This window comes from Haliotis rubra, unplaced genomic scaffold (assembly GCF_003918875.1).
Source record: "Haliotis rubra isolate DU_JTF1 unplaced genomic scaffold, ASM391887v1 Scf361, whole genome shotgun sequence".
Taxonomy (NCBI): domain Eukaryota; kingdom Metazoa; phylum Mollusca; class Gastropoda; order Lepetellida; family Haliotidae; genus Haliotis; species Haliotis rubra.
The window spans coordinates 828680-854442 of record NW_025767037.1 but is presented as its reverse complement, the minus strand read 5'-3'; the positions used below and the strand labels follow the sequence as shown (position 1 = coordinate 854442).

The 25763-nt window shown below is 40.8% G+C and overlaps 1 protein-coding gene across 1 annotated transcript in view; it reads left to right on the top strand.

Moving 5' to 3' along the window:
• The first annotated feature begins 54 nt into the window (after window positions 1-54).
• The window catches only part of LOC124285526, a 38122-nt gene continuing 12413 nt past the window's right edge, over window positions 55-25763 (top strand). Inside the window, exon 1 of the mRNA XM_046721766.1 lies at window positions 55-136. The gene's annotated coding sequence lies outside the window, so the exon portion shown is untranslated. The remainder of the gene's footprint in view (window positions 137-25763) is intronic.

Here is a 25763-nt window from a genome sequence, read left to right as displayed (position 1 = left end):
CGTAATACAGATTGGACAACACGAACTCCTGCTCTAGTATTTGCTGCCAACTCCCTGAATTCCTGCACAGATGGTAATAAGTAGAAAGGTTTCTCGCCTATGTGACTGGCAGGTTTGAAGTAAATACCAAGTACAGGTAAGGCGTGTTGTTCTAAACTTAACGTTATGTCGCTAATCAGTTCCCACTGAATCAAATATTCTTATTCATATTCTCACTAATTTTAAATGTAAAGACCTTACTAGTATCGAGGAATGGTAAGTGGGATCATGGCGTACTTGATCCCCGTAAGCTAACATGACTTGCACAAATGAGGGTTGACTGATTTGTACTGAGAAAATATTAAACCTCAAAGCCAGAGAATAACCAGTCTCTATTACTGCAACATACTCGATTTGTCGTAAAAGTCTAAATAGCGGCGATAATGATATGAATGAAACAAAGGAAATATTTGATGAAGCTATCGATGATGATGAAGCTATCGATGATGCTGAAGCTATCGATCATGATGAAGCTATCGATCATGATACATCATTAGGGAAGGATTTCCCTTCCAATGCGAAATATTGCTGGTTCAGGGGTCATTTACAAAGAGAGAGTATACTTTTGGAAACTACAACATAAATAGAGGATATTATATGAGTGCCCATGTCATACTATGTTTACGACACGAGTGCCTAAATGTAGGTATTTCCCGAGCGACGGCGAGGGATATACCGATATTTAGGCACGAGTGTCGTAAACACAGTATGATATGGGCACGAATATAATATTCTATTTATTACCGAAGTCGTCAAATTGAGGAAAATAACCCAACTCTACTTTCACACATAGGCTCTCTACCCGCCGTCGCGGCATGTAGAACACAACGTCACAGAAGAAACGTGACGTCATAGCATTGTTCATGACATCACGTCACCATGGCAAAGTTATATTTTGCCCTAGGGCATCGTATGAAAATATGAAGCCCGATATGTTCGCCCTCGTAGGTAATAAATTCTTGATACTAACATCCGCATGGGCAGGTCTAGTGTTCACCTTAAATAATACACAGAAACGCGTGTGCAAATCAAAATAGGGAATTATTTTTGTCACTGATATGTCAACTCAGAAATGTGTGGTATAAACTACAACGGCTTTCGGTTAGAAAGTAGCATTTCTTCTAAGCAAGAATCTATATAGAAGAGAAAAAGTGGTATTCTTATGTCAGGTGAGAAACTAGGACTTTTACTTGTAACATGCAGAAGTACCCAAAACCACTGTCGATAATAAACCAGGTGAAAAAATACATTTTTCGAATTAGTTCCTGAAACCATGTGGTGTAGCCGATATCAAACACATTACGGCACCATGCGCCACCATGTTGTACTACCTGACAATGCCAACATCCCTGCTGCCATTCTTTCTACAGCTAGCGTGGTGGAACAGTGCATGATATATCGACACTATACTGGATTACACACTGCCCACATTAGCACCACAAGCACACGGGTCTGTATAAACCACGGTATTGCAGCGGGTTGGATAGCATGTCACACAACATAAGATAACATAACAATAGAATCTAAAGACGATTATTATATCAGTCATCACTGTCTCACTGTGTATTTTAAGTAAATACCATGCATAACTCCAAATAGGTGAGGTAGTGTTCACCATGAAAAGACCTTGTACTCATACGGGGAATAGAACCCCTGCCGCCTTGTCGTGACGAGCAAGTGCTCCAATCCCCGTAATTCCAGACTTCAATAATATGTGCTTCTAGACACAGCGTTGGCGACTGGTGATTATCCAACGTTGAAGGGCCCACTTGTGGCTGTTCATCCGTCACCAGATATAGTGGGTCGATGATGAGGGTTTAGTTATTATGTCTGTTCTTGGCCAGTGAAATATGTCAAATGCGAGTGATTCTACGAAGACTTACTGCGTGTCGTACATACATACAGGTCCGGGTTAGAGTGAACCTTCAGTAACCCATGCTGTCGTAAGAGGTAACTAACGGGATCGGGTGGTCAGGCTCGCTGGCTTGGTTGACACATGTCATCAGTTCCCAGTCGCGCAGATCGATGCTCATGCTGTTGATCACTGGATTGTCTGGTCCAGACTCGATTATTTACAGACCGCCGCCATATAGCTGGAATATTGCTGAATGCGGCGTAAAACTAAACTCACTCACTCACACAGCTGACTTTATACAGATGGAATGTCTCTTTAACGTGGTGTTAAACCTGAGCAAACGTAGTTTGAAATGAAAACACTTGTATCATGTATAGTGTCATAGAAGTCTCCTACCAGCTCCCATCTCCCTCATTGATAACAAGTGATCGTCTTCATCAGTATTGTTTGCTGGACAACGAATGACCACCTTTATCAGATTTGTAACGGAGAGAACGGTAGAAGTGATCGTCTTTATCAGTATTGTAGGCTGGACAACGAATGACCACCTTTATCAGATTTGTAACGGAGAGAGCGGTGGAAGTGATCGTCTTTATCAGTATTGATTGCTGGACAACGAATGACCACCTTTATCAGATTTGTAACGGAGAAAACGGTAGAAGTGATCGTCTTTATCAGTATTGTAGGCTGGACAACGAATGACCACCTTTATAAGATTTGTAACGGAGAGAACGGTGGAAGTGATCGTCTTCATCAGCAGTGCTGTCAGGAGAATATTGGCTCGTTATCTTCAATGTTGTACTTGTTAGAGGAAGGGTTCGTCTTTTTTAGTATTGTTGCAGATTTTTCTTACAAATGCCCGTGATCTTACGAACAGTTCTGCATTTCTCTAGACTCCATGGGATAACCACTAATTCATAAAGTAAAAGTATTCACACTGACCTCAGGCATGTTGTGACGCCACTGGTAGGCTTTGATGGACATTATCCAAAGTACTTTGTTGTACGGAAAGCTCTTATACAGTCGAACCCCAATGTCTCGAACTCGGTTGATACGAATTCACGGATGTGTCAGGAGATCGTTGTATGTACGTGAACCTGGTAAGGAGATAGTTATATGTATGTGGATGCATGTGGACCTGGAAATGAGATATGTATGCGCGCCTTGAAAGGAGATCGTCATACCTGTGTGATCCTGTGAAATGTTTCTGTTTATGGACCTGGTAGGAAGAATGTATGCGAGCCTGGATGGGGTTTTGCACAGACGCCTGGTAGGAAGGAAGTCAGAAAGTGGATCTGATTAAGCGATTGTGAGGCAGCTACAAGGTTGCTGTTTTAAGTGGGCCTTATAATAATATGGCAGTCATGTTAGAAAATGTTGCCATTGATTACATGTCAGTACAAGACAGAGATTTATGTGTCAGAACACATGGATCAGATATTGATCATGAATCATCTTTCGTAGGTCTGAATATGTTGGGAAATGAAGCATTAGCCCAAGTCGGTCTCGGTTGGTTTGATTCGCTTGGTGCATACATGTCATGAATACTGGCGACATCAATATAATATGCATCGTGGTACCATGAAATGATTAAGTCCAATGTAAAGAAATACAGGCTTTTGTTTCACGCTTCCGACAGGTATCCAAATTCGGTATTATACTGCCAACAAAACAGTGGTGATGAATCGGTTATCAGTGGAAAATTATCAAACATGATTTGTAACAGAGAAATCAGTGCGTTTAAGGTCTACGAGAAGTCTGGAACTACAATACTTCAGCTGTAACCCATATGACAGTCCTTCCTTCAATATTTTAATCACTATTTTTTAAATTTTTATTCATTACATCAGGCACCTATTTTAAATATCTGTGCGCTACGGCCACCGATTACAGACGCTGTCAAAGGAATTTCCAGGCATATTTAAGATCAAATTTAAGCTTCATAATGTCTGCCGCCTAAACATAAATGTGGCATCATGCAGCGTAGACACTACTCATTTCATAATTAACAGACAATTTGTACTGAATGAGAATTCGATAAAATGACGATTGTTGTTCACGTGCGAGATTGTATTTCTGCAGGCCACATTTGATAACACGCCTCCAACTGCACGTCTCACGATTCTCCTACGAAGAGTGTGCTTTGACCTGTATGTTGAGCGCATCATACACGGTGTAATTATGCAGAGTGTCCAAATCGGCCTTCAGGAAGTCATTCTTTATATGGTGTCACTCCCAAAATAGGGCATTGTCGTGTTTGCGCTGTGGTAGAATTATGTATGACAGGAAATCTCTTACTGTTCATTGTTTATTTTTCCTCGGGCCCATAAAGCACGCCTCCAGTACAGACACCTTCCTGTGATACCAATCTCGCCTCAACGTCAACATCTTCAACGACCTCGTCAGTTTCACCATAATTCTGATATTAATTTCAAAACTGCAGAAACAACATGCATTCGCACAATAGCACATACCTGCTCCCAGCGGTTGTCAACTAAACAAACCAAGAATCAATTTCTCTGTGTATGGAATACAATACTACCACCAGGTTGTCCATGACATGAAGGGTATAACACTGCTGGCAACACATCTCAAGTGTTGTGTAATCACCACGAGAAAATATGTCCGCTCTTGTAATAGCATGTGAACGTCGCTGATAAACTGAAGTTACAGTACAACCTGGTTACAGTGCCACCCTTCTGCTGTAACTCCATGTCCACGTCGCTGATAAACTGAAGTTACAATACAACCTGGTTACAGTGCCACCATTCTGGTATAATTGCATGTCCACGTCACTGATAAACTGAAGTTACAGTACAACCTGATAACAGTGCCACCCTTCTGCTGTAACTCCATGTCCACGTCGCTGATAAACTGAAGTTACAGTACAACCTGGTTACAGTGCCACCATTCTGGTATAATTGCATGTCAACGTCACTGATAAACTGAAGTTACAGTACAACCTGGTTACAGTGCCCCCATTCTGGTGTAATTGCATGTGAACGATAGACTGAAGTTACAGTACGTCACTGATAGACTGAAGTTACAGTACAACCTGGTTACAGTGCCACCATTTTGGTGTAATTGCATGTCCACGTCACTGATAAACTGGAGTTACGGTACAACCTGGTTACAGTGCCACCATTTTGGTGGTGTAATTGCGTCACTGATAAACGACGTCACTGATAAACTGAAGTTACTGATAAACTGAAGTACAACCCTGGTTACAGTGCCACCATTTTGGTGTAATTGCATGTGAACGTCACTGATAAACTGAAGTGTACAGTACAACCTGGTTACAGTGCCACCATTTTGGTGTAATTGCATGTCCACGTCACTGATAAACTGAAGTGTACAGTACAACCTGGTTACAGTGCCACCATTTTGGTGTAATTGCATGTCCACGTCACTGATAAACTGAAGTTACAGTACAACCTGGTTACAGTGCCACCATTTTGGTGTAATTGCATGTCCACGTCACTGATAAACTGAAGTTACAGTACAACCTGGTTACAGTGCCACCATTTTGGTGTAATTGCATGTCAACGTCACTGATAAACTGAAGTTACAGTACAACCTGGTTACAGTGCCACCATTCTGGTGTAATTGCATGTCCACGTCACTGATAAACTGAAGATACAGTACAACCTGGTTACAGTGCCACCATTTTGGTGTAATTGCATGTGAACGTCACTGATAAACTGAAGTTACAGTACAACCTGGTTACAGTGCCACCATTTTGGTGTAATTGCATGTCCACGTCACTGATAAACTGAAGATACAGTACAACCTGGTTACAGTGCCACCATTTTGGTGTAATTGCATGTCGACGTCACTGATAAACTGAAGTTACATAAACTACAACCTGGTTACAGTGCCACCATTTTGGTGTAATTGCATGTCAACGTCACTGATAAACTGAAGTTACAGTACAACCTGGTTACAGTGCCACCATTTTGGTGTAATTGCATGTCCACGTCACTGATAAACTGAAGTTACAGTACAACCTGGTTACAGTGCCACCATTCTGGTGTAATTGCATGTCGACGTCACTGATAAACTGAAGTGTACAGTACAACCTGGTTACAGTGCCACCATTCTGGTGTAATTGCATGTGAACGTCACTGATAAACTGAAGTTACAGTACAACCTGGTTACAGTGCCACCATTCTGGTGTAATTGCATGTCGACGTCACTGATAAACTGAAGTTACAGTACAACCTGGTTACAGTGCCACCACTGTGGTGTAATTGCATGTGAACGTCACTGATAAACTGAAGTTACAGTACAACCTGGTTACAGTGCCACCCTTCTGCTGTATCTCCATGTCAACGTCACTGATAAACTGAAGTTACTGTACAACCTGGTTGCACCTTTTGTACATCGATAAAAGCAAATGTAAACAAGTAGGGAGAGAGACTTCAAGGACATAATGTAAAATGGTATCAGTAATGCCATCAGTAATGTCTGACCATTGCTCTGAAGTCCAAGATTGTTCTGAAGACTGAGGCATCCCGTGACCTCAAGCAGACATACACTGACACGACCTTTATGTCAAATTATAAGTCTTATCAATCAAATCAAATTCAACTAAGCATATGAACAAGATATTGTAATCAACTTCAAACTAATGAGTTTGTGATTTAGGAAAGTGAGTGCAAAGGAAAGTGTCGCATGAGAAATACTAAAAGAGAATTAGCTCTAGAAACTGCACGGAAGAAAAGACACTGCCACTGGCATTTTATGGGCGGCATTCTAACCAGGTTTTACTGTATAAACAAAACAGCAATAGTATATTGAATACAAGAAGCATATCAGGGTTGGGCTTGCAGCTCAGAGCTACACATACGTACAAAGTGGAAGAAAGGCAGACCAAAGGACGGTTCGGAAGTTATGTCGCAAGTGCAACCAATCCCCATGTAAACAAACTTGTTGGTTTTAGGCCAACACTGAGAACCGTCCTATGGTAGCAAATCGTAACTCGAGCTCGGTTCAGGAAACACTAACTGATAGGTTACACCATTTCTATACCTTAAATTAACCAGTACAAATTCAGGAAATACTGTTGTGACGGTTCATAACTGTTTATTCCATATTGTGTTCTGTTGTTCCGATTGATCAGAGGGGTTTTGCATTAGGTGCGACTCATTCCACGCCAAGACAAACAGAATATTGATCAGCTTCTGTAAACAACATGACCGCCAAACATCAATACACGGGGACAAATTGCTCCTGTTTTAAATAAATGATGGTATCACACGATACAGTAGACAGTATAACGACCACTGGTGATGGATGAAGGGTTTTTCAATACTAACTAGCTCCTTCACGCTGGTGAAATATACGTTTGAATTTCTCGCTGCTGCTGTCGTATTGGAGAAAATATATGTTTCATGAACACAACTCAAAAAATAACTTTAAAGTGGTTTTAAATCCATATCTTCCAAAATATCTGCCCTTTTCACATTAGCACTTTTATTCTCTCTCATACAGCAATTCTATATAATGCAACTTTTGTTCATCATCCTTGTAGTTTTCCTTAAGCATCAAGTTTGTCACTGCTAGTGCACGTAGACGGTATACCCAGAACTTTGTGCTTGTTTTGCAGTGCAATATTCGATTAGGTGCGTGTCTGTATAACGCAATATGTGATTATATGCGTGTCTGTATAACGCAATATGTGATTAGATGCATATTGTACAGTAGTATATGCTATGATAGGCGTGACTGTTCAACGCAGTATACGACGAATTGAATTTTACGGCAGAACCTGTGACTATCAATCAGTCATCAATTTGAATGATTGATTGATTGATGGAAATATGCTATTTAAAATAGTGTGCTCAGTCAAATCAGTCTTCACTACAGAAAAAAATCCCCAGAAATATTCATGACGAACATTTTTGTTCAGTACATGACAAGCTGAGCGGGAACACAGAAACTACATTTCAGATAAACACATGTACCTTGAGATGATAGCCCCTGTCAAAATCAACCTGGGCAGTACCTAAAACGATTGCGGAAGGGGTTGCGGAGACTTAAATGTTTTACGTTTCACAGAAATATTTCCATTTATTCAAAATTGTGAAGTTACAGAATATGTTGCAGTACGAGTTACATATTAAGACTTTCATAATGTATATGTGCGTGTTTGTTTAACGTCCTCAGCAATATTCCAGCTATGCTACGATTGGTCGAATTTAAATCGTGGGCAATGGCTGTGTATTGTAGTGGCTTAAAGATTGCACTTACATCAGTGACTAAAGTCTACTTCTGTTAGATATATGAAGAACGCGCTTAGCGACATGGAAGTTCCCCTTGGTGTACACAGAGAAACAGTGCTATATAGCGACATGGCAGTTCCCCTTGGTGTACACAGTTAAACAGTGCTATATAGCGACATGACAATTCCCTTGGTGTACACAGAGAAACAGTGCTATATAGCGACATGGCAGTTCCCTTGGTGTACACAGTTAAACAGTGCTGTATAGAGTGACATGGCCATTCCCTTGGTGTACATAGATAAACAGTGTTGCACAATGTTGTGCTCGAATAACACATAAAGGACGAGTGGCTTCAGTAGTTTATTGAGTATTCAGGTCTCATGGTCTTCTTTCACGCGATAGCATGGAAGTTACTTAATATATGCAAGATTGTTTCAACATTAGCTATGGTGACACGTTATATACTATCCCCAAAAAGAAACGCATAGGCGTTTTGTATTTTTACAAATCTATTAAATCCCTTTTGTGTTAAAACAATCATCAAAATATGTGACAAGGGTGTTGATAACATGATTTTACACAATTACACAAGTAAAAAATAGAATTTACCTGAAAATCTTGAATTTGATGAGACTTCTTACAAGGATTAAAAGGCCATCGCCACAACGCAACAGAAATTACCTTGAAATTGTGCAGCAAAGAGCATGCACTGTCTGGCTATACAAATCCAGATTACTTTCGGAAATGTGCATTCGTTTTGAAGATTTTCAAGGTCAAATGACTACGCCACGTCTTGACGCTGCGACGCGGAACATCGCCATTGAAAGAATGCACGCTGGAGATTAGCAACCTTCTGTTGCCAGGCGTCTCAATGTTAGTCTGAGCACGATATCACGGCTTGCAGCTCGTTACAACCAAACAGGTATAACAAATGACCGCCCCCGTAATGGCAGACCTCGAGTCACCACTGCAGCCCAAGATCGGTACATCCGGGTACTGCATTTGCGTGATCGTACTGCCACAGGTGAGAGCACAGCAGCCAGGGTACCTGGACTTCGGAGGATATCCGGTCAAACTGTACGGAACAAGTTGAGAGAGATTGGACTGAGAGACAGGAGACCCGACGTCGGGACCGTGCTACGTCGTCACCATTGTGCTCTAAAATTATTCACTTGGTTGCATAGACATTTCCTTCTTCTAAACTGATGTACTAAAGTCTATTTGTGGACGAGTTATACATGTTTGAAAATACAACAATTTCGCAACAGATTTCTTGGTTATTCGTTTGTTTGTTTTGAATAGTATACATTACTGAATCTTGCCAATCACATTGCTGTCTAAAGGGACAGAAAATTCACTGATATAAATAAATTCATTGACTTTATCAAACAGGACAAGATCAGGTTTGTTGGCAGGAATTCTTCTGAGGCTGCATATTGGCCTATTCCACAAAAGTTTAAAAGCCTCATTTTCCATGACGCCCTGGACATGTTCAGGGTCGTACCATGGATGGACCTCGGAATCAAAGCCACAGGCATGGCGAAGACGATAGTAAAAGCAACGGGCCATGTTATCATGTCGTTTAAGAAATGCTGTTTGTGCCAAGGAAGGGCATCCACTGATACGGTGTTGGACAGTCTCTATATTCATTACACAGTCGGCATTTGATATTGATATTTTGTTTAAGAATCACATTTTGGCGATTACGAGTGGGAAGTGACTGGTCCTGAGCAGCAAAAAGGAAGCCCTCAGTTTCACATTTAACGGACTGACTGAATGGGTTTGGTTTTACGCCGCTTTTAGCAATATTCCAGTAACATCACGGCTGGGGACACCAGAAATGGGCTTCACACATTTTACCGATGTGGGGATTCGAACTCGGGTCTTCGGCGTGACGAGCCAAAGCTTTAACCACTAGGCTACCCCACCGCCCCTGTTTCACAGTTAAGACCAGCCGACTTCATCCAGGCGAAGGAGTAGGTGGGATTGCTATTCCGTTCCACACACTGCATGTACACACGATGCAATGGCTTCTCAGAAAGCTTCTCCACAAAAGACCGACTCTGGGCAGACTTGGTGAATAACTTTACTTGGTTTACTCCCATCGCTGTAGCGTCCATCAACCTCAAATTTCAGATTCTGTCCAACAACCTGTGGAATTCCTTGCTTTCATCATGATTCTTGACATACATCACCAGAGGATTATCCGATGAATAAATATGTGCAAAAGTACACAATAAAATTCTATCATGAAGAGCCTCCACATTAATCAAACCCTCCAGAATTGATTGGCATGTATAAATGGTTAAGAGAGGAACGAGGGTGGTGGGCTCTGTTATCAGACATGATCCTTCTGGTCAGGCGGTCAAGACTCTGGATGTCTTGTTTTGTCCATAAAACTACTCCAAAGGAACAGGAAAGGACTGGCACAGCCAAAGTATTGGTGGCTTTGACCTTGTTTCGAGCATTTAGCTCTGAGCTCCAGATTTTCTTTAAGCGAGATTTGTACTCGGCCCGAAGTTTATCTTGATTTTGGGCACTCTGGAGCTTGTCTCTAACTTGCATTCCAAGATAGGTGTAGGCCCGATCTTCCACAAGATGCTCAATAACTCCTCCCCCTGTATCTTGACCGATCCACTATTAACTACCTTGCCACGTTTCAAATGAATAGTATTACATTTGTCGAGCCCAAATGTCATGCCAATATCATTAGAAAAAGACTCGACAAGGATAACATGTTCTTTCAAATTGGTATTTCCTTTGGCAAGGAGCTCGATGTCATCCATGTAAAGAAGATGATTAAGCGTTGTTGGGGATCTGTGCTGAGGAGGTCCGGGATGGTAACGCTCCTCTCTATTAAGCAGAAAGCTCAAAGGATATAGAGACAAACAAAAAGCAAAGGACTGAAGGAGTCCCCCTGGAAAATTGCCCTTCTGATTGGAATAGATTCCGAAGTCTGCACCTGCCCTTGCGAGTACATCTCAAGTTGAGTCGACCAGCAACTCATTAAAGACTTCAGTAAATCAAGTAGTCGCTCCGGCTGGTTAATACAACGAAGAGACTTCAGAATCCATTCGTGAGGGACAGAGTCGTGTGCCTTTTTGTGATCAATCCAGCACATGGAGAGGTTGCGATGATATGTTTTAGCCTCTTCCAAAATCATTTTTTTGTACAAGAAGTTGATCCTTGCACCCCCAACATCCCTTTCCTCCAACGTTCGAGCGGCAGCATAGACACAACAATTAACTTCATGTAACGAACAGTCCGCGGAAAGTGTCATAGAAATAATATCATTTAATAAATTAATTTCATTTTTCAATTAATTTCAGTTGTTTGTTTAACTGGCCTCCGTTTTACTAAAGGTAAATCAGATATTTCATCATAAATAGAATGAAACAAAATACACACAGCATTTTTCCGAATTTTTTTTCTTCTTATTATTATTATCATTATTAAAGAAACCTTCAAGATTTGGCTATCATATAATCAATAAGGTTAAGTATATACCTGGATATATGGATCTCTGCTAACCATCTCATTATGCTATGCAGCCTTTGGTGAGTAAAGTTATGTGTAGACAACTTAGATGTGCCATCGTTTAGTGACTTGTTTGAGTACACTTCATTAAATCAATCAATAAATCATAAAAGGATCAGGATTCCTAAAGCACATTGTTTCTAGCATTATTTACTTACTTTGATCGTAAAGGGGGCAAGTAAAACCGGTCCAGAAGTTGTAAGTGGGAATAGAAATCAATGTAGACCGCCATAATCCAATAATTAACAACAATAAAGTATTTAGCGAGGTCATGCTACCGTCCATGGCCACAGGAAAACAATACCCAATACCCAATACCCCGTAGCAGCACCAATTTCAAATGTGCTGATTCTTAAACAACACATATACAATAATACAATAATACAAAAATAGAACTAAATACCAACCAAGCATACTATGAAATATTGCAATTACTGCACGATGCTATTGTCACTAGTGAATGTCTGGTATTGCATGGAATTAACCAGCACTGGTTGAAAATACAGAGATTGCAGCTGCAATCTGTCCCAGTGATGGTTATATCAATATGTATATGGGTGTATTGATAAACAAATGACCAAAGTTTGCAATAAAGCTACAAATGACACTTTTGGATAGTTAGAGCCATATATCAGTGCAGCTGAAAATGTGGTATTTAAGCGTGTTGGTGGTTTTGGTGAATGATTTGATCAAACCCATTAGTCACCCGTAGGATTTTTATCAAGAGGTAAATTATGAGATATTCAGCCGGTGTTATCAGGACAATCTGTGTCACGTAGTTCTCTATCCCGCTAGGTGGGACCATTGACAAAGTTTACCGATTTTTTTCACGCTTGAAAAGCTTTCAGTGGCAAAATCAATAACCCCTTCTCCTAAGCCGCCGCATCGAATATTTGATATCCGTCGGTGATGGCTTCTGTTAACACTGGACGCATCTATGATTGATACCTCTGTTTATTGCTTCGCCGCACCAAGAAGGATTTATTGTGGAAAACTTGACAGAAGTTTACAACTTTGAATCCACTGGGCCGCAGGGTGGTGAGGTGCGATGCGTCGCGTACTCTCCGAGTCTCATATCCGTCACGGCGATTGAAAACATACTGGACAGTTTAAGGAAGAGATAGCGTCTGTTATAAAGCCAATCCATATTGTTCCTGACAAGTTTCTTGTGGAGAAGGCTGTGAGAAGTATTTCTGTACCACCACATCTTCAGCTGGGAGGTAAGCAACCCTTCATACATGAGTGTCTCTCTCTTGGGTGCACTCAATGACTTTCATAACTTCATATCAAAATTGTATTGAGAAATTACTATGTGGGGCAAATTATACCCAAAACATCTTTTAACAGATTCGGTTTCTTAAAACATGGATTCCAGGCAAGTCATCACGTTTTCGTAAATGGCGTCACTAAGTCGTCATCAAAATTAATGACTGCATTATTTCATTCATTCAAACATTTTATACGAGTGGTGAAATACAAGTTCAGAATCTATTTATTACCAAAACATTGATGTAGTTAATCCAAACTAATGCCGACCGCGTGACGAGAACACTTACTGAACAGGGTTGTGGAACAAAGCGTCCGTGGATTAACACCACGACCCGCTCCACCGGTAGTCATAAAATCAACACACTTTGATGTCGAGTTGTTAGGATTAGTGACGTCATAGATCAACCGATATGTATAATGAGATAATGCCTTAATGTATAGCTGATTGTAAATCACTTTGTATGAAGAATGACTGTTTTAAACAATTTACTGGATCGAGTTTTTCATGTTGAGTTTTTTAAACAAATAAAAAAGACCATGATAATTTTAATTTGAGGGAGGAATCTTTACTGAACTTAATACGTAATGTCACATGTTTAGATTCTGGCTACGAGTTGAGAACAGTGATATTTTCCGTCTACTGACCATGGGCTGTAGCTTGTAATGCCATTGGTCGAATATAATGTGTTTGATGCAGTAAGATTGCATCGTATCAAAGTATTGTTCAAGGAAACCTGAAAGAAAAGATGTGGTATTAAAGATCCATGAGCATTTGTACTGCCTTGAAGCCAACCCCTAGATATGATTCCAAGTGTAAGATTTTACGTGATCGTTCTTGTCGACTACATCGAAATTTAAGGGATGAAGGAAATTTGCGCCACATCCTGAACTCACTTGCAGCTTTGAGTTAAATAATCTCTCTGTACAGATGGTAAAACTTCTGTCTGGTATGAAGGACAATAACAACAGTGTAGTGACTCCTTCAATGACATACCAAACATCCAATTTAATTTTCGTGAGAGAGCATGGCACATGTTGTACACAAGTAGAGTACCCAGAACACTAGTGTATATGTTAATGTGCATGTATACCACTCTGTAAAAAAGGTAAGTTGGCAAATGTGTACACGATGTTTGTTATGTTTGTTCATCCCTCCATCCGAGAACAATGAAGCTTCAGCGGCTGGACCTGTGTCCGCCTGCCTCCCACGTACAGCTGAAGCCTCGTATCAAATGGCTACACCTGCATCGCGTACAGTTACAAATAATACAACCGCCGTAGGACAGAGGAAAACAGTGCCGGACACCGAATATTTGTTTCCAAGTCGGATGAAATCGTTTATAGATTTTGTGTCAGTGTGCTCTGAACACTCAATACTCAGCAAGACGCTGGTCTGTAAATACTGCAGTTGTTTAAAACATGCACGGGTGGCCATCGCTGGTTATTGAAACGACTTTCGATAAATAACTGATCAATATGAATGCATATATTCCGGAATATGTCCAGGGCAAGAGTAACCACAGGACGTTACACAGTGTCAGTCCTATATGGACATTGATCCGGATCTAGGGAGAACCTTCAGCAGTTAATCGAAATTATATGAAATGTTTAAACCAACTTTTGATTCTACCATGTTTGGTATGTTCTTCTACTCACAAAATGATAATTTATACTGTTTCAAGCCTGTAGAATGATAATTTATACTGTTTCAAGTCTGTAGAAATATGGTCAACTCCCTTGTGCGTAAGTCCAAATTGTCTCATTAAACGAAACAGATAGTCGACAACAAAAAAGACACTAAAAAGCTGTACAGGATTGTTAAGTCTCTCACAGAAACAAAGGCTGATACACACAAACATGCAACTAAGGTTGTGTCTATGAAGCGGGCGAATGATATAGCTACCTTCTTTATAGACAAAGTGGACAGGATTGTGGACAACATTACTTCTTCCGGTCCCGGCCACAATGCCTTGAAATACGACACCGGATTCCATGGCATAGTACTCTCCACTGCTCCTGCAACTGAGTGTAGTGTGAGCAAGGTGATTCAGGCAGCACCAAACAAGACAACTTCACAAGATCCCATCCCAACATGGATACTTAAGCATTGTCTCCCAGCGGTCGCCTCTCCAGCATCCTCAGTGATCAACTCGACTTTAGAATCTTGCGTTTTCCCGCAATGCTTCAAGGAAGCAATTGTGACTCCCATTCTAAAGAAACAATCACTGGATTCGGATGTTTTTAAGAACCTACGCCCAGTTTCCAACCTCAGTTTCCTTTAAAAAATCATGGAAAAGGTTGTTCTCTCCCAACTGCAATCACACATCAATGATCACGGACTAACTGAAATATTTCAGTCGGCCTATAAGCGATCACACAGCACTGAATCATCACTGAAAGCATTTGTTGATGTGTATGATTTAAATCCAGAATGTCAAGCTGGATTCCGCTCAGGCTATTCAACTGTTGATAATGTTTTTACTTTACAGGCTTTAATTCAAAAATACTTGTCCAAGTCTAAGGGTCGATTTTATTGTTTATTTGTTGATTTTCATAAAGCATTTGATTGTGTAAACAGAGATCTATTATGGTATGTTCTTTCTCAAAACAATATCCGTGGTAAAATGCTTTCAATAGTGCGTGATATGAACAATAAATCAATTTCAGCTGTAAAACTATCAAATTCTAGCATTTCAGAATATTTCAATTCCTTGAGTGGTGTACGACAAGGATGTATACTCAGTCCATTAATATTTAGTATGTTTGTAAAACAACTTGAAGAGGATCTTACATCGTATGACGAAAGACGTATTTTTGTTGGAGCAGAATTTCTAGAGCTCTTTTTATTATTCTATGCTGATGATTTATGTACATTTTATGACACAGTTATAGGTTTACAAAGAAAGATTAATATTTTATCCAAATTTTGCACAAAATGGGGCTTAAAGGTTAATTTTACAAAAACAGAGATAATTGCTTTTCGCAACGGAGGTATAGTGAAGAAGACCGAAAAGTGGATGTTTAACCATGTGAAGTTGAAAACTACATGCTATTACAGCTATCTGGATATTTTATTTTCCAGCAGACTATCTTGGTCAAAAGCAGTCCAGACTCTCGTTCAGAAAGCTAATAAAGCCCTTTTTCCAATTAAACAGCTTCATCATAAATGAAAAATCTTTCTCCTACTGTCTTATTTCAAATGTTTGATACACAAATTAAGCCTATCTTATTATATTGCTCAGAAATATGGGGTTTTCAAGAGCGGCTAATTCTAGAAAGATTTCATGTAAAATACTGTAAATATGTTCTTGGTGTTGGTATTACCACAACAAATGCAGCTGTTTTATCTGAATGCGGTCGTCATCATATATGTTGTGATTCTATAATAAGATGTGTTAAGAACTGGTGTAAATTATTAATTATGGAAGAGACTAGATATCCAAAACAAACCTATATTATGTTAAAAAGAATGGACGATATTTACCGCAAGTCATGGGTAACTGAAGCGAGGAAATTAATTTATATTTATGGTTTCAGCTATGCGTGGGAGTTTCAAAATATTGTTAACACTGATTTATTTTTTAAACAGTTCTCTCAACGAGTTAAATATTGTAGCATCCAGTGTATATTTTCTATGTTAAATGAATATTCTAATTTAGAGTTCTATTCATGTGTGAAAAGTACGTTTAATATGGAATCATACTTGTCAACATTATATAACAAAGATTTAAGAAGATTTTTATCACTTTTAAGATTCGGTGAATTAAATATTATGAAGAATACAGGCCGAAGAAATAATATCCCAAGAGAATTAAGATTTTGTCCATTTTGTAAGAACATTTTAGAAGATGAAGTTCATTTTATGTTTATTTGCCCACAATATGATGATTTAAGAACAGGATACATGTTAAATATTGACTGTAAAGATAGAAACTCTCTCATTCGCCTTCTTCAAAATGAAAATAGCAATTATTTATATATGTATGCAAATTATATTTAGGAAGCGTTTATGCGACGTAGCGCATTATTATTGTGAATATATAAAATATGTTCTAGTTATTGTGCACATCATACCTTTTGTATTGTAATATATATTGTACATGGGCCTGTGGCCTTTCTGCTGAATAAAGTTATATATAATCATCCCTTATGAGAATACAAAATGATGTACTCCGAGCCATGGACCTCAAGGAGATTGTTCTTCTCGTCCTCTTAGACCTCTCCGCGGCCTTTGACTCCATATGTCACAACATCCTTCTGTCAAGGCTGAAACACACTCGACATCTCTGGCAAGGTGTTTGCCTGGATCGAGGCTTACTTGCGAAACCGATCCATGGATGTGCAAGTGGACGGTGTAACATCGGCCGCGAAAATCACCAAACACGGTGTCCCGCAAGGATCCGTGTTAGGTCCTGTTTCATTCACGTGCTATATCCAGCCACTGGGGAACACCATCAAAGGTCACGCATTGGACTTCCATGGATACGCCGACGATCAGCAGTTGTATGTGGCGGTTAGACCATCGAATGTTAGCACAAGAATCCATAGCATACAAGACTGCATCAGCGACGTTCATGATTGGATGTCTGCTAATTACCTGCAACTTAACAGAATTTATTATGTTTGGTACTCTACAACAGCTCGTCAAAATTCCAGATACCATCAGTGGACAAGGTCTGTGTTGCTCCAGCTACAACTGTCAAGAACCTGGGCGTTGTCATGGCTAGAACTATGTCAGGTAAACATCAGGCACTCAACTCAGCCAAAGCAGCAAACTTTCAAATCGCTAACACCGGAAACCTTGTTAACGAAACTTGCAAAGTTCTGATTCAGTCTCAAGTAACAAACAGACTTGATTACTGTAACTCTCTAGTGTTTGGATCTGGCGTAATCTCTCACTTACAGAGAGTTTAGAACAAGGCTGCTAGTGTTGTCACCCGCACCAGAAAGGATTCTTACATTACGCCATTTCTCAGAGATATTCACTGGTTGCCCATTAAACATCGGGCCAGTTTCAATGTACTCGTCACGCGTGAAGGTCCGGGTTAGAATTGACCTTCAGTAACCCATGCTTGTCGTAAGAGGCGACTAACGGGATCGGGTGGTCCGGCTCGCTGACTGGGTTGACACATGTCATCGTATCCCAATTGCGTAGATTGATGTTCATGCTGTTGATCCCTGGACTGTCTGGTCCAGACTCGATTATTTACAGACCGCCGCCATATAGCTGGAATATTGCTGAGTGCAGCGTAACACTAAACTCACTCACTCACTCCCTCAAGTTACTCGTCTTGACGTACAATGCTCTCTATGTTGAGTCATCGCCTGTTTATTTAATGGACCTGCTATCGGTCTACCACCCATCTAGAACCTTACGTTCTGCCCAGGAGCAACTTTTTGTTCCATCAACATCAAAAACGGCTGGAGATAGTGCCTTCTCAGTGGCAGCTCCCGCCCTGTGGAACGCGGTCCCCCTTGACATCCGGAACAGTGACTCACTCCCAACTTTTAAGAGAAAACTCAAAACATTTTTTTCTCATCTACTGGTTGAGCTGTAATAAAGTGACTTCTAACATGTAAAGCACCATTGATCTGCTGCATATAGCTGGAAATAGGGGCCATGCAAAGCACTTATTATTATGTTTTACAGATTAAAGATGAAAATGCAGCAGAGAGGGTTCGGGTGATCCTGGTACAGTCAGGATGGTAACACTCGTCATCAGCTCAGGGCCCTTGCCCCCACTACACGCCGCCCAGACAGCGAATGGGACTTCTCCCAGTAAACACTGCCTAGTCGAACCCACCAAGAACTTTCCGGAGAATATGTAGACTCCCCAACACTGCAGCCTTCTGTATTACCCAGAGTGTCAGAAGGGCTGTACTCCCGGTGGAGAACCCGGACACTCTCCTAATCTGCGCCAAGAGATCAGGAGGTACCAAACCAAGGGCACCGAGAACAATGGGGAGCCTGACGACAGTGTACTTTGGATGCAAGTGAGACATTTCAAAGGCGAGGTCCACATACTTAGCATGCTTTTCCTGAATCTTGCCAATCACATTGCTGTCAAAAGGGACAAAAACTTCAATGACATAAATAAATTCATTGGCTTTATCAAAAAGGACAAGATCAGGTTTGTTGGCAGGAATTCTTCTGAGGCTGTATATGGGCCTATTCCACAAAAGTTTAAAAGCCTCATTTTCCATGACGCCCTGAACATGTTCAGGGTCGTACCATGGATGGACCTCGGAATCAAAGCCACAGGCATGGCGAAGACGGTAATAAAAGCAGCGAACCATGCCATCATGTCTCTTAAGATATGCTGTTTGTGCCAAGGAAGGGCATCCACTGACACGGTGTTGGACAGTCTCTGTAAATTCATTACACAGTCGGCATTTCATGTTAATATTTTCTTTAAGAATCACATTTTGGCGATTACGAGTGGGAAGTGACTGGTCCTGAGCAGCAAAAAGGAAGCCCTCAGTTTCACATTTAAGCCCAGCCGACTTCATCCAGGCGAAGGAGTCGGAGGGATTGCTATTCTGTTCCACACACTGCATGTACACACGATGCAATGGTTTCTCAGAAAGTTTCTCCACAAATGACCGACTCTGGGTAGACTTGGTGAAGGACTTCACCTGGTTTACTCCCATCGCTGTACCGTCCAGCAGTACATCGCCATCAACAAAATCAACCTCAAATTTCAGATTCTGTCCAACAACCTTAGCACGCCTAAAATAGCTGTGGAATTGCTTGCTTTCTATTATTATTATTTTTATTATTATTATAAAGTATTTTATGTAATTTTTTTTCCTTCATGACACTATATTTCAGTTGAGAATATTCTTCAATTCCTGTTTCTGGTCTGTAGTGACGATATAGGTTTGATTCTGGAGATCCAGCTTTTGCGGGTGAATCAACCACATATGCATCCGGGTGAGTCAAAAGTGCGTTTGGTGCATATGAAACTGCAAATAAATATACATTAGAAAGCAACAAATTGTGTTAAATGGAAAGAGAGCTAATCATTTGTTCCTACCAAATCGTCACTATAATTTCAGACATTGGCATGAAGAAAGAGAAATGTTGTCTAACAAACGATCATGTAAATGTTGGTGGAAATGTATGTTTACTTTTAAGCGGCGGTACAATAGCTGGAATATTGCTGAGTTCACAGCCTTCATTTAATCGCTCTTGTTATTGAAACTTACGCATCCAATGATGCACGGCTTTGCTTCCTGCAACTCAATATGTTGCAGTGATAGTTGTGTCACGTCAGTTGCAATAATTTCCTTATTTCAATGCATTATTCTTTTTCGAAAATGCAAATTCCTTTTTACGATATTTTCAGATTTAATATAAATGTAAACCAGCGCTTATAATTAACTTGCACTGTTTCCAATACCACATACTGAGCTTGTAATAAACCGAAGGGACAAGCACGTTAATGAATCTAGTTATGTGATTGATCAGTCGCATTCTTGCAGAAACCTCTCATGGTATGTTGCAATAGACTGTTTGATCGTCACCACGAGAACTGTTTCGAGATATACCAGTCAGCGTACAAAACAAATCCGTGAGAAAGCACATTGTTTGTGCGCCTGGACCCAACAGGAGCTGATAATTCCATCGACCGCACACAACTCGGAGGACTACGGTTAACATGAACTCGTCTCACGGAAACTGCACTCCACTGGATGCTGTCATACCTCACCAACTGAACACACTCAGTCGATATAGTCCACAGTGTCTTCATCAGATCAATATGGGGTATTAGATTCACGTCTCGGTTCACTGATGTTCAGTCTCTATATTTCGCCTATCGGAAGCACTGCGAGGAATCATTACTTACCGTTCCACCTCTACACTGATGTATGCCTCCATTGTACCTTCAGAAACAACATACGGCGTGAAACGAAATCGAATTTTACATCAAAGAAATCAAGGTGTTAATAGCAGTCAACTGGATGAAGCCAAACGGAAACAGGATTAAATTCCTCACAACAAAACAACAGCTGCCGAAGACTGCATCAGGAGATTTATAAACAATAGTAACAACAACATTAAAGAATCTGCCTCAGCATTACTCTAAGATGTTACCTCTATTCAACGTGTCACTTGAGAAATACGCCAAATATGTTTGCAAATCATTTTGTAATCAGTCACCTGCTGAACAACCAACCAAGCTATTGACGCCAACATTCCTAACATCAAGATTTTGCTTCAACACTTGTAGATCACGATTCAACGTCCAGAGAAACACCAGTTGTTTTCAGCAAAACCGTCTAAACTGTTATAGAACGTCTCTCTAGAGGCCACCCAACAGTAACTACCCAGTGTCGGGCGATGGATTCGAACCACACACATCCGACACAGGTTCCAGTGAGCAACCCTTACAGCCTGTACAATACCTTGCAACAGGGATGGATCTGCATGAACAGTTAGACGACGTCTACGTGTATACGGCATCCTGACATGGGAGAGGAGAAGAGTTCTCTTCACCAATGAGTCACGTTTCCTTCTTCACCGACGGCAGGACAAGTGTCAACAGGTGTCTACGTCAGGCCATGCGTTCTGGAATAGGGATCTTTTTGGAGGTTGGTGCATTACGATCTGTGGTGGGATAATAGCTGCAGCAAGGACGTCAATGATGGTGACTGGGTGGAACTGAATGCTATGAGGTACACAGACGAAATTTTGCAAATGGCCCTGGAGTGACATTTCAATACAATTACGAAACCTCAAAGGACATAAGTTCCATCCTACCATGGCCAGTCTTGCCACCCATCGAACATGTCTGACACACACCAACCACCCTCAACGAATGTGTGGCTGCCCTTCAGGACGAATGAGATGGGATGAACCGAGTTGACATTGGACGTTTGATTAGAAGTATACCTTGTCGAATCCGCTCGTGTCATTAGAGTAGAGGCGGATTCAGGTGATATTAATTACCTTTACCTTTCATTGTGAATGGTGCGATGGACAACAGGGCGGTTTGGTCAATCATTTAAGAAAAGTTATTCTCATCTGACGCTCAATAAAATATATCTGATTCAGATGTCCCCTTTAAACTCTTTATCTCATGAAAGATACGTTTAGTGAAAATTTTATAAACTTGTAGTTGTTGGGATGGCAGTCTGATACTATGGCTACCTAGGAGTGTTAACCTTCAAAAGTGTCAATGTGGTTGACGTTCACCACCTTCCACCCACGTTCTATCATATCGCCAGCGATTTATCACACGTTGGTGCTCTCGTGCAGTGTCCTCATCATCACAGTCCGTCAAGTGGAACAGCAACAGCACGGTGCAAGAAGAGTCTAAAAGGCAGCTTGGAGATGGCATGCTTGAACGTTCTTCCACATGGATTGGATATTGAATTGGTAACTTTTCTGAAGCTCTGAAATACAATAGGAGTGGCATGCAGCAGTCTCATAAATAAAAACAGTAATGTTTGCAAGTTGATCTCAGAAATTGTCTGAAGAAATCCATGTATGACGTCTGCTTCTTCTCGGGTAGTAAAGCATAGAGGGAACATCTTTCAATAGCCAAATGCATGGATTGTACAAATCTGGTAAAACAGTACAAGTCACGTGTTGAAGGTACCATCTCCAAAAGAGGAAGAGTCAAGATTGTGGAGGCTCCTCATTAGTTACAGATATCAGGAACTTGCTGTCGTCGGCAGCATGCAGCATGTCTTTGGTAGGCATCCTGGTATATATTTGTCGATTACTTGCCGATTGGCGGGTTACTGGTGAAATATCTGTCAGACGTACAGAGGTCGGAGTGGACAGAATGTAAGAACTAGACGGGAAGCAGACTCAGAAATATCTGATGAGAGCTGTGTAAGTAAAACACACAAAAGAGCAACCTGTTAAAAGATTAACAATTAGACCATCCATACGGAAATCTATGTTGATATGATAGCAAAAACATGAATTTAAACAGATGTATAACATGGTATGAATAGATTATATAGTATATGGTTGAGTTATAAATAATCAATCTCTTAAGTTCTTCAAGGTATCTGTCAGTATTAGTATTTATGGTCAAACAATCTGAGTTCATTAACTCTCACATATTCTCATCCATTATATTCTCATGTTTTCAGTTGATTGTTTTGTGAGTAAGATCTGAATTAATTATATTTATTCACGTCATGATAATACCATTCAAAAGCTATTTTATTGCAGTCTACGCACTGACTCCGTTAAAACAACCTACAACAGGGCATTTACTGTAACATTTAATGTTTTCAGTAGCAAGGTGGGAAGCCAAGCGCTGTCTACTACTAGCTCCAGCTATCTCAGGAGTACAGTGGTGGGTCGGCCTCAGCGCCCAATCACACCAATCAGTGTAGACAGGGCTGGGCATCCTAGCATGTTGCACAGTGTGGCAGTATGATTGAGCTTATTTTCTACCTGATAATGTCGTTTACTTCAGCTTACAGCAAAGTTCTGTTGCGAGGTTTTAAATTATTAATGTCGTTAGGGTTTATGTTGAAAGAACAGTGGAATAATGTACAAACCAGAAGCCCTATTGCAACCTATGCTTGTAGGAGGCTAGCAACGATCTGTGGTGGGGATCGGGGATTGAGTTGTTTGCCTGACACAGATCGTTGCTCACAATGTCGATCATGGGATTGCTAATGAAGCCGTTATGCACAGGCCCCGGTCATATATATGGATTATTGCTGAGTGCGAACACAGTCAATTTGGAAAACACTTTAAACATGGTTATCAGATCCTGGATTACTTCTGTACTATGGATACAAAAACATTATGAAAAGCAGAACCATACTTTGCACTTTCTGTTAATAAGATTACGTTTACAAATCCTCTCGCTTTGTGAGTACTTCTGCTTGAGCAGGTGAGGTTTTAATGGTAAACATGAGCGGGTTGTCGGAACCAGAAACCTGGCTCTGCTTAACTATGACCAGATTCGTCCCTGGATATTCTTCATGACACAAAACAGGAACGTATTGATCACAGCTGTTGTCGTTGTATGGTGGGACGGTAAATTACCATTATTCGACGATTGATTGAATAAAAAGGACCCTGTGTCAATCGACAATGTATTCACGGCAAATTAATCAAGATTGGTTTTATGAGGTTTGATTCGATTAAAGGTCACAAAAATATGGACTACAAATATACACACGACCGGAAACCTATTATAATCCGCATGAAGCCCTTATCACGCATAATTAAACCTTGTTCTTGTTTCAACACGGGGAAATCTCTCTCTGAATTGGATCCATCATTAGAGTGACAGTGTACCCACCCTAACATGACTGTCACACGGGGTCTGTGTGGTAATGTGGTAATAGGAACCACGAATAGAGTTATCTGTCCTTGTGTGCATGAACCTGACAGGCTAATTCCTTCTAGAGGCCCCTGGAATTGACAGTTTCTAAAAGGCTGATTCAAGACAAGAAAGGCGTTCCCATGTCTTTTAGAACCGGGGTAGAGGTTGTGTGCAGCAACCTAAATGTATGGTTGTCGTATAGGGGTGACTAAGGTCTGGACCGAAAGTTCTGGCTCGCAGACTTTGTTGATGCATGTAATGGTATCACAGTTATGTCAGCCACTGAACTGACCATACGAGACAGGGGCGGTGGGATATCCTAGTGGCCAAAGCGCTCACTCGTCACGCCGAAGGCCCTGGTTCGATTCTCCACATGGGTACAATGTGTGAAGCCCATTTCTGGTGTCCCCCGCCGTGATATTGCTGGACTATTGCTAAAAGCGGCGTAAAACCCAACTCACTCACTCACTCCCAACGAGACCTCAACAATCACATGCTGCCGTCTCATTGCTGTAATAATGCTGAGTGCAGCGTTAAACAACAAACAAAACCCATTTTCAAGACACTCAACAGTGAGAATATTCTGTGAGTGCATTAACATTTAGCCCAAGACCTCTTACCTATTGCTGCTGCAACATTTGACCAGTAGAATTGTCTTGTCATTGTAAACCTGAACCGATGATTCAGTATAACCTAGGGATTACTTATGTGTCGTCATTTACAAGTATCACAATTTAGTTCTGTGCGAATAGATGTCTGTGTAAACCACTGAGTTTCAGTTTAGAAATCAGCTCTCAACAGTATTATTTACACGGTAACAACGTTTTTCCAGTGTTAAAACACTACTGACAGGAACCGATGATTTTAGAGGGGATAATGTTGAGTTGTACATGAACAATAGTGTGGCGTTACAGAGAACCCAGAGGCTTATCTCAATGATATTTCTCGTCATGCACGAATAGCACGTGATGTACGTGCACACAGGGGCCAAGTGTAAAGCACTTTTGGAATGAGTGAGTGAGTGAGTGAGTTTAGTTTTACGCCGCACTCAGCAATAGTCCAGCTATATGGCGACGGTCTGTAAATAATCGAGTCTGGACCAGACATTCCAGTGATCAACAGCATGGGCATCGATCTGCGCAATTGGAAACCGATGACCCTGTGTCAACCAAGTCAGCGAGCCTGACCACCCGATCCCGTTAGTCGCCTCTTACGACAAGAATAGTGTCGCCTTTTGTGGCAAGCATGGGTTGCTGAAGACCTATTCTACCCCGGATCTTCACGGGTCACTTTTGGAATGACGTTAGAAAGCATAACAAGCCCAACTTATGTTGATAATAGCAATTGTGGAGATTACTTTAAACATTTGTCCAAATGGTTGTGGAATTTGGGGCTTTATTGCCAATTCTATTAAAAGGGCACATTTAAATTTATGAAACATGTTATACGTGAAAATGACAACCCCTTCACCCTTTGTTTGTGGTAAATTGCGTCCCTATCCTTTGATAATTGTACGACTTCTAAGGAAAGTAT